The sequence below is a fragment of the Gordionus sp. m RMFG-2023 genome, chromosome 2 (assembly GCF_954871325.1).
Source record: "Gordionus sp. m RMFG-2023 chromosome 2, tfGorSpeb1-WG-v2, whole genome shotgun sequence".
In the NCBI taxonomy this organism is placed as follows: domain Eukaryota; kingdom Metazoa; phylum Nematomorpha; class Gordioida; order Chordodea; family Parachordodidae; genus Gordionus; species Gordionus sp. m RMFG-2023.
This window is the reverse complement of record NC_088776.1, coordinates 39,990,546-40,002,533: the sequence shown is the minus strand read 5'-3', so window position 1 is coordinate 40,002,533 and position 11,988 is coordinate 39,990,546.

Here is an 11,988-nt window from a genome sequence, read left to right as displayed (position 1 = left end):
TCCGCCCTTCTTAGGAGAGTCGTGGTAATGTGCTATAGCATTCTCTCTTTCTTAATTGGTCCAGGTGTTTCCTTGTAACACCTTTTTCTGTATAAACCTGGTACATAGTGTCACTTTCCTTCAAACTGATTGTCCCTTTTGCCATTTCCTTGTACTTTATACCAAACAAAATCTCCTACGTTAAAGGTTCTATTTCGTGGTAAAGTAACGTTTATTTTGTTCTCCTTCTCCTTCAACGGTTTCAATAAGTCCCATTTAACTCTAATATCACGATTTAACATTCTCTTAATAGGTGTTGCTTCAATTTTATCATGGTTAGCATGAATCCCCTTGTCATCTATATCGTGACCCAGGAACCTAACTTTGTTTTTAAAAATTAACTTTTGGCGAAGTTAGGTACTAACCCGTACGATAATATTCTCTCAAACACCTTTTTGATGTTGTTTAAATGTGCTTCATCGTTATTTCCAGTTATTAATAAGTCATCAATATAAAATATAACATCTTTCATATCACCGAAAATCTGATCCATGATTTGTTGGAATATAGCAGATGAAGTTTTCAACCCAAAAGGAAGTCTGGTAAATTGGTAGTATCCCTTATGTGTAGATATAGTCAAAAATTTTCTGCTATTTTTATCGATCGGAACTTGTAGAAAAGCATTTTTGATATCGATTTTGGTAAATTTTTTTCCTTCAGAAAGTTTAGCTCTAAGATCATTTATACTTGGAAGTGGGTATCTAAAGTCTTCGAGAGCTGGGTTTATAGTGTTTTTAAAATCTGCGCAAAGCCTGATGCTCCCATCATCTTTGTATACGGCGGTTATTGGATTCGCCCATCGCACATCATTTACAGGCTCCATAATATTTTCGTGTATCTATCTATTCAGTTCTTCGCCCACAAGATCAATCTTTGAGTACGGTATACGTCTTGGTGGTATTATTTTAGGTTGTGCGTCACATCTTAAATGTAATTTGTCATTTACTTTGTTAATTGGTTCGCTAGTCAATTTGGATTCACAATCTTTAATAAGTTTATTGTTTTCGTCTTCATGATTGGTGTCGACATTTCCTATGAATTTATTTAAAATATTTTTAAAGGCATTGATCCAGATTATTCCTAATAACGCGTTCTTTTTCGACCTACAACTACTGCTAGTAAATATTTAGTGATTCCTTCATAACTTACTTTAACTTGAGTTGTTCCGATGATTTTAATCAAGTTTCCGTCGTAGGCTGTAGGCCGCAAACTGGATTTCTTCATTTCCCTTATACCAATTTTTTTAGCCATAGAGGTATGATGGTATACTTTGATCCAGTGTCAACCTGCATAGTTGTAGTAACATCATTTAATTTCAAAGTAGTCATAAAAGCACTGTCATCACTTGTTTGTATTTTCAGCCAGGTTGTTGACATTTAAATCATTTTCATTATTGTCTTTGGCAGTGCCAACTTTATTTTCCCCAACTTTTTCAATGTTCATATAACAATTATTGCTATCGTAGAAGTTTGATTATTATACAGGATTTGTTTTCTTTGATTAAAATCCTTCCACCGATTACGATCGTCATATTCGATTTGTTTTCTTTGGTTATCATTATTATGCCACCTGTTGTTTCCTCCATAATTATTTGAATTGTTGTTATAAGATATTATTATGATTTTGATCCTCACATTGAATCTGTCTCCTCTGATTATAATTAAACCAGGCGTTGTTCCTACCATAGTTGTTGTTATAAGATTGATAATTATTATTATGAAAGTTTCTGTTGCTATTGTTATACCGATAATTGTAATTTTGATAGTTACTATCATTATACTGATTATTTCTATAGTTGTTATTATTATAATTGTTATTGTTTCTAACGTTACTAAAATTCCTATTAACATTACTAAAATTGTTATCACCATAATTTCTATTCCTACTGTCAAAATTTTGCTTCGAATAATAATTAGGTCTATTATAGTTACTATTAATCTCATTCCTATTAGAAGTACTTTGGATATCTAAATTCTTATCATTATCTATTATTGTCATTATTTTTATTAAATTTTTTATCCCTACTAAAAACATAATTAACATTGTCACTTTCTGATTTAATGTTAATACTATCTAATTTTCTTCCTATTTCAATCATTTCGTCTAATGTGTAGTTAATATTTTTATTTAATTTATTTTTTATATTGTCATTTAAACTAGATGTTCTCAATTTTTCTTTTATGCGATCATCATTAATAAAATTACATTGTCTACTTAACTTAGACAGTCTAAAAAACCAATCCAAAAAAGATTCAATAACACCTTGTGAAGCAAGGTTAAACTTCCCAGTCAATATCCAAACATCTTCACTGGGTAATAAAAATTTTAATTTTTTAATAGTAATTTTATAATCTTTGATATTTTCCTTAGTACATAATGACTTAATTTTATCGTATAGGTCATCGATAAATTTCTCATCAATGTTTCAATTTTTACTGAGTCGGATAAAATTGTTTGAGAGAAATTATCGTCAAGTCTCTCCAAATAGGTGTCCGTCAAGCATCCCTCCAATTTTGGGAACTCAACCTCCCTGTTGGAGGATATGCTAATTTTATCATCAATGCAGATTTTTATTTTAAAACTTTATTTAAATTAGCAAAGATAAATATTGTCATTCAATTTTTTTTTATCCAAATTGCAAATTTTTATTTTAAAACTTTATTTAAATTAGCATAAAGATATATATTTTCACTATAAAGTCATATAATTATGATTTTTATCCAATTTGCAAATTTTCATTTTAAAACTTTATTTACATTAACATAAAGATATATATTGTCGCTGTAAAGTCATATAAATTTTTTTTTTTTACTTTTGTGTGTGCCCTTTATATAAAATAATTTTTATAATTTATTACATAATTCCCAAAAAAATTTTTATATTTTTTTATATTTATCGGCATATGCACAATATATATGAGATTTTTTTATATATCATTGTGCGTGAGTTACCATACAAAGCGGGGCACCATGTTTAAAATAAAAGCAATTTAAGTTAAACAAATTTAAAAGTCAATCTCGATTAACAGTTCTTTTAATGCTTTTTCTATCGTTTGTTGGCTTATTGACATTTTAGATTTTTTAATTTTATTAAGCTTTTTTTGTGATATTTTGTTAATTTTATCAAATTCTGGAGGGTGGTTTCTTTTTAGGTGACGCTCAAGATTTGCTCCATGATTGCCTTTTTTATTTATTTGACAATCAGTAATATTACATTTTGATGTGTCATTCATAATATTATAAGTAAAATATTTATATACGGGATTTAATTCTTCTCTAGGAACTATAATTTATTAAGCTTAAAATATATAAAAAAGCTTTAAAAATGGCAATATACTAAAGTTTATAAAAATTATGACTGACACTAATCAATCAAATATGATTAATAATAATCTATAAAACAATTAAAATATAATTAATTTTTGCAATATACTAGTAATAAATTACACATGATTTTATAGGCATAAAATCATGAGGCTCGTACCGGTTCTGAGGCATTTTAGCGGTTCGGTTCAGGTTCGGTTAGAATTTTTTTTAGCGGTTTAGGTTCGGTTAGGATCCCTGATAGGAACTCTTTTTAAATAGGAAATCTTTTATAAATGAAAATCAATAGACAAACTAAATAAAGACAAGTTCAGTTAAGAAAATTTGGTCTTCGAACCAATTATCTATCCCTTTAAGATCGAATATTTAAAATTCTAATACTTTCCTCACTTTTCAATGGAATAGAAAACATACTGCTATTTCTCATAATATGAAGATACAATTTTTTATCAACAAATGCCTAAGCTATATAACCAAATCCTTTTATCCATTAACAGAGTTTTATAGGCTAGATGTAATAATCTTCCAGTTTATAAATTAATTGAATGCAGAAAAATTGAATTAATGGGACATATCTTTAGACAAGCCTCTAATACCATAATCTACAAAGCACTCGATAAAGTCATCCCTGAAAAATCATCCATTAAAACATTCCTATCCTATAAAAATAGCTAGTTTGGCAAAATTTATAAATCCCTAGCAGATATGGATCTTTCTTGGGAATTTATTAATGGACTGCTACAAAGAAGATTATGAACCTAATTTATGACCATCTAAAGAATATCTGTTGAAGGTAAAGGTAATTTAATTATTTAAAATGATATCTTAATATCTTCTTATATATTTTTGATTTATAAATCTTAATATAAATTATTATTGACCAGGGGCTAGTTAGCATTTACAATCTCAGGGGGCTCAACCAACCTTCGACCAGGTTTTTTATTAATATATTATATATTAAAATTTTCTAACTCTAGACTTCTGAATTTCATATTTTGTCATTTATTATATTATGCATACAAAATAAAATGGCATATAAATAATTAAAACATTACAAGACATTTCTAAAAATAATATTTTTTAATACAAAATCTAATTATTACAATATAAAATATATACGATTGCTGATATAAAAAATATTGCTAAAGAATTACAAGTGATAAAAAAGGTTAATTAATATATGCCTCTATTGATAATGGTTTTTAAAAACTACATAAGGCAATATAATTCTTAGAAACTTACATTGACAGAAGGTCAAGAAACTAATAAAACGCTCTGTTACCATTTTAGACAATTTTATATAGAATGGCCTAATAAGGAAAAATATATAGGCCTAACCAAATAATTCTTGAAGAAGAGGATATAAACGTCCAATCCAAATCAAAATACTATATGGTGGTTAGAGCTTCCTCGTAGATGATATAATGGAAGCTAAATAAGTAATCGATAAAATTATAATGAGATATTAAATTTCTAAAGATTATCTTCCATTTTTAATGATATATAAACGACTACACAGTTGATCATTATTACTTATCTAAAATATGCTATCATATGCTCTCAACAGCTGTAGAAATAATTTTAAATTACATAGCCACACAAATAATAGATTATAGTTAATTTTAAGTCATACATGATACTCACGATGTTAACTCATATCAGAATTTATAATGTTAGATAAATTGTTAAAACAAAAACACTAAAAATATTCAGAAGAAATTATGCAAATATATTGAAGCCTTGAGTTATTTACATGGCAAGGATACCATATTAGAAATGAAACATTTTGTAACTATAAAATAAGAACCAGAGTGTTATGATGAAAGCAATTAAGATTTTATGTATTATTCTCTACCTCTAGTTGGTATATATTATATCTCAAAATAATAGTAGTTTGTAATAATATCAAAAATATACTCGTATTAAAATTTTAACTCAAGACTGTTTTTCAAAGAAGGAATAAATTGTTTTCCTAAAAACACATAAAAAGAGAAGAAAATATATCTAATTAAATCTATTGTGATATGAATAATAAGATGTTTAATTTTAAATAATATTTTAATAAAAAGATGGTGATATAGAATTGATTGCAAATTGTCTTTTATATTTATTATTAAATGCAATTATTAGTAAAATTTATTAAATATTAACTGTAATATATTAAATAACTATCAAATACGTCTGTAAAAGTGGCATTTACCTAATATTTTATACACAATAATATATAATAGAGGATTATAAACTATAAATTTATTTACTTTTTATAAAAAAATCTCTTATACTTATTTCGATCTTGAAAATATTTTTAGAAAGAGACATGTAATTAAATTTAAAAATCATTAATATAGTTGATTAGTGATTTTGAACTCGGCTAATCACAATATTAAATTTGTTAATTTTCAATTAATAAATGATTATATTTATTTAATTGAGCTTATAAAATAATTAAAATATTAAAAGTCAATTAAGCTTCAACTTTAATGCTAAATTAATATTTAGTGAGTGATATTTATATTCTATTTCTAACACAGAATTTGATTGCAAGCTGACATAGTGAAAATATAATTTATATGCATTAATCTAATCGAATAATTAAAATAGTATTCATTTAATAAAAATTTATATAGTCTTATTAATTTTTGAATAATAAAATTAAATCTATATATTATTTTCTAGAATTATAAAAGAAAGCGTTCAGGGGGCAATCAAAAAAAAATATTTTTAGTTCAAGGGGATATTAAGGAGCCATTAAAAAATAATTTTCCTTCAGAGGGCTATTCAAATTTTTCAAGGGGCTAGAGCTCCTGCGCGCCCTCCCCTAGTAACGCCATTGTTATTGACCCTAAATATAATTACTATCATTAGAGCAATTAATATTATCTAATACTTATATAATAAATTTAAAAAAAACAAAAAAAAATTTTATATTAAATATATACAAATCTCTAATCAAATCTATTTAAATAAAATAATTATTAAATTTTATAAGATCTTTGGAAGGAAAACCTTTTATATTCTTTTTTCATTGCTATACTCATTACAACATATATATGGCTCGGGTGTAATTCCACTCCATAATTTAAAAAAACGGGTAACTCAATATTTTTGGCAGAAAAATATTTCCTAAGCCTCGAGATTTCGTTAATAGATGTCCAAACCTTTGTGTCATCTATGAGCAAATCTTTAGGCTTGCATATAGCCGTTTTTAAAAATGGGCTCAAATCTAACAGTTTAACAAAACTAAGGATTTAATACAAAAGTAGGATAGAAGCGAAACAGATGATCCAAATTATTAATAAAAATTTTACTACATCGAAAATTTGGTTTCCTCAAACAAGTTCGAGTAACGTTCAACCAATGTCATACCCTGTAAAACGATCATCAATGGCGCAAACCTCAAATGATGTTAGGATCATTCAACCAACGAAAGTTGAATTAGTTAGAATAATTAACAAACTGAAAAATCACAAAGTAAGTGGTCAGGATTCAATACATAGTGAATACTTGAAGACCGACCCCATGCTATGCGCGGAGATTCTTTTCCCAATTATATTCAGGCTTGAAAGGATCTGTTCGAATGATTGGATTACAGCTATCTTAATCACTTTCCTAAAAACTAAAAATCCTAAATTTCTTGAAGACTGGAGGGGAATATCACTGAATTCGGTGGGCGATATGACTAAATACTGCGTTGCTGCATTGCTAAAATGCATTGCTAAAAAGCAATTAATCATAATCAATTAAAATTTGATTATATAATATTTTTTAAAAAACCTTTTTTTTATTTTACATAAATCAATTTTTAATTAAGTAAAAAATTGATATTAAATAACAAATAATTTAAAATTCTATTTTTACTTAATATTATTGAAAAAAAAATATATTTACTAGCTTATTACAACTTAAATTTTATTTTTCAATTACAAAATTTAACAAATTTATATCCATAAGAGGGCGTTAAATGCATAAATATGAAAATATATTCTTAGGAAACCAGAATAAATATTGGATAGCGTTTTTTTTGTATTTCGGTGTAAATACATGTGAAAAACTTAAAAATTTATTTAAAAATAGAGGTTTCTTTGACATTTAATTAATGAGTAGGTTTAGAATCCAAAAATAGTAGAAAGTTTGTAAGGAACATATTGCTGGCGTTATTGATCAAAATCTCTTCATTTTTGGTTTATACGTGTATATTTAGGTGTTAAACATTATCCTAAAAAATATTTTGAAAATATTATGATTCGACCGAATGCCGAGCTCAAAACCGACCACTTACTAAATATTAGATCGACCAAATTTGGTAGTAACATTATTTGGAAAATGATCATTTTTGGTTTATTTATCTATATATACGTGTAAATCATTATCCCAAAAAATATTTTAAAAATATCGTTATTTGATAGATAACCGATTTGAAACCGAAATACTGCATTGCTGGCGTTATCCATGGAAAATTCTTAATTTTTGGGTTATACGTGAACAATAACGTGTTAAGCATTATCCTAATTAATTTTTTGAAAATATTATGATTTGACCGAATAGCGAGCTCAAAACCAACTACTTACTAAATATTTGATCGACCAAATTTGGTAGTAATTTTATTTGGAAAATGTTCATTTTTGGTTTATTTATCTATGAATAGGTGTAAAACATTACCCCAAAAAATATTTTTAAAATATCGTGATTAGACCGATAACCGTTTTGAAACCGAAATACTGCATTGTTGGCGTTATCCATGGAAAATTCTTCATTTTTGGTTTATACGTGTACAATAACGTGGTAAGCATTCTCCTGAAAATATTATGATTTGACCGAATGCCGAGCTCAAAGCCGACCACATATTTTCTTTTGTCTTACTTCTTTAGATTTTCTTTTATCTTATTTCATCTCGATTCTTTCTTCATACATTTTTCTTCTCTCTTCCTTTTTTGCTACTTTTTATATCTTCTCTCATCTTTTTTCTTTCTAATCATACCAGTTTATCAATGATTTATAGATGAAAATTCCAGCAATTTATTATACTCGAAATAGAAAACAATAAAATAAAATATTCGATATTTGCGAATAGATATTTATAAAAAATAGCATTATTTAAAGATTTTTTATTACTTGAAAATTATGTGCGAAGTTTGAGAGCTTTAGAAAGTAGAGACTGCAACCGAATATGATAGTGGTAAGCATGGCCAGAACTTCTAGGCCTATCACTATGAACTTCTCGAGATGGTATAGATTCTAGCCAATATGCCTTCTTAGTATCGAGTTACTTATGATCAAAATAAATGTAAATTAGAATCCCGATACTTGAAATATTCAATTTCTTCGCTCGTTTTGATTATAATTAATCTCTAGTGAAAAGGTCGATCTTCAAATAATTTGATTATCCAAAAACTCAATCATATATTTTTCGAAGATATGCTCTACGTAATTATAGATTCAGAACATTGCAAAGCGTCCTTCCTTTTATTATGAAATCCATTTAACTTTAGCCACAAACTTTATAAAATTTAATGACAATAATTAAATAGTGATTTATATAAATCTTTATTATTTTTATAAAAATTGTAGAAAGCATCTTTGTATATTTTATGATTTTAATATTTTATTAAATAATTAAACACGATGTTACGTTTATAAAAAATATATTTGCTTGAATAACATAGCTATATCCAAAATATAAGAGAAGACAAAAAATACATTAAAAATACAAAAAGTATTTATTAAAGAGAGACTAAATATAATTTATATATATATAATTTTGTTTATATTTGTTATATATGTTTTCGAACATAAAATATTTAAATTCCTCTTAAGCGTGAGTTTCTTGCAAACATAAGGCTTTTAAATAAAAATTTAGTTGAAAAGGTTATCTTTATGGATGAAAACAAGAATTTTTATACCAATTTTAATATTTTATAAATCGATCACACCCTCTCACTCATTGTTAGATAGACTTGATATATATTATATTTTTTATATTTTCTCAAACTAATTGATTTAATAATCGTTTCTATAATATTATACAAGTTACCCATGTCCTGATTCAAATGCCCCGGTCCTAAGATCGTATTAAATTAAACATTGACCTTGCCAATTTAAAAGAATGGATTTAATAAATATCAATTCAATAACTGGAAAATCATATAGTAGAGGGTTTAAAATTTTTTTCGGATCTTATTTTACAAATTTATAAAAATACAAAGAAAATTTTTCATAGTAATGATCATATACAAATTTACAGGCCGAGGTCATAATGTTGTTATCTGTCAAATCACGATATTTTTAAAATATTTCTTGAGATAATGATTTGAACGTATTTATAGATAAATAAACCAAAAATGAACATTTTCCGAATAATATTACTATCAAAATTGGTCGATCGAATATTTAATAAGTGGTCGGTTTTGAGCTCGCCATTCGGTCAAATCTTAATATTCTCAAAAAATCATTTAGGATAATGCTTAACACCTTATTGTTCACTTATAAACCAAAAATGAAGAATTTTCCATGGAGAGCGCTAGCAACGCAGTACGGTTTCAAATCACAATATTTTTAAAATATATTTTGTGATAATGATTTACACGTATATATAGATAAATAAACCAAAAATGATCATTTTCCAAATAATATTAATACCAAATTTTTCGATCGAATATTTAGTAAGTGGTCGGTTTTGAGCTCGGCATTCGGTCAAATCATAATTTTTTCAAAATATTTTTTAGGATAATGCTTAACACCTAAATATACACGTATAAACCAAAAATGAAGAGATTTTGATCAATAACACCAGCAATATGTTCCTTACAAACTTTCTACTATTTTTCGATTCTAAACCTACTCATTAATTAAATGTCAAAGATACCTGTATTTTTTAAATTTTTTTTAGGTTTTTCACATGTATTTACACCCAAATACAAAAAGAGCGCTATCCAATATTTATTCTGGCTTCCTAAGAATATATTTTCATATTTATGCATTTAACGCCCTCTTATGGACATAAATTTGTTAAATTTTGTAATTGAAAAATAAAATATAAGTTGTAATAAGCTAATAAATATATTTTTTTTCCAATAATATTAAGTAAAAATAGAATTTTAAATTATTTGAAATTTAATATCAATTTTTTACTTAATTAAAAATTGATTTATGTAAAATAAAAAAAAAATATATTATATAATCAAATTTTGATTGATTATGATTAATTTCTTTTTAGCAATGCATTTTAACAATGCAGTTTATCAACGCAGTATTTAGTCATTCCCGTATATAAGATCTTCGCGAATGTTATACTAAATAGGTTAAGACCGATAGTGGAACCATATTTTGTTGATTCATTGGTCTCGTTTGGTCGAAATGCACTAGAGTTCTATCAATAAAAATTCAGTTAGAGAGAGCGGGAAAAGATAGTTATTAATTGTTGCCCTGGATTTCAAAAAAGCTTTTGACTCAATAATACTTTCCAAACTATGGAAGACTTTAGAGGAGGTAGGTAGTCCTTCTGCTTTGATAAGCTTGATGAAATTAATTTATAAAGATTATTCAATGCAAATTATTCATCCTGGGAAAAATTTTTCTAAAATTCCGATAAATATTGGTTTGAAGCAAGGATGCGTTCTATCGCCTCTTCTATTTAACTTTATTGCCAATCATATCATTATAAAAGTCAGAGATTTACATTTAGCTCAGTGGTCTTCTGGGAAATTAAACATTATAGCTTTTGCTGACGATTCATGCTTCGTTGGTGAATCGGTGTTGGTTATTCAATTAGTCATTAATTATATCATCATAGAGCAGGATATTTTGGTTTAATATTTAATATAAACAAAACGAAAATGATGATGTCTTTTTATACTCCTCCACATGTAACCTTAAAAATAGAAAGAAAAAAGATCACTGAAGTGTCTATTTTAAAATATTTAGGTGTATTGCTTGATAAGAAAGGTTTACAAAACAGGATCAGTAGGCTAAATTAAACAAATCCAGAGCAAAGTACAGGTCCTTGTCGAAAATTTGGACATCACGACAACTATCTATTCCCTTGAAGATTAGATTATTTAAAGTTCTAATAATGGCTTCCCTCTATTATGGTGTGGAAACTTGGAAGGATTTCAATTTAGATAATAGCAAGACGCAGACATTTATAAATAAATGTCTAAGATATATTATCAAGACCTTTTACCCACTAAATACTACTAATTCTATGTTGTAAGCTAGATGCGATATCCTTCCTCTCCATAAAATGATCGAATATAGGAAAATTGAGATGGTTGGTAATATATTAAGATATCTCCTCTAACAACTTAATCCATCAGGCACCTATAAACAAATCCCCGGAAGAGACTGCTCTTAAGTCTTTCTTATCTTATAAAGGCAGTTGGTTTGGCAGAATTATAAGGTCCTTGGGGAAATAGATCTATCTTGGGAATTTTTAAAAAGGGCGGATAAGAAAATCTTCATATATATTCTGAGACTTATTTACGAGCATATGACAAATAACTGCTAAACAAGGTAAAATTAATAAACTATATTCATTACCAACTATTTTAAATTATTAAGACAAGCTATTTTCTAGAAAAGGAGGTTCTTTAAAGGGAATTTCTATTATGATTTATATTGAATTAACTAA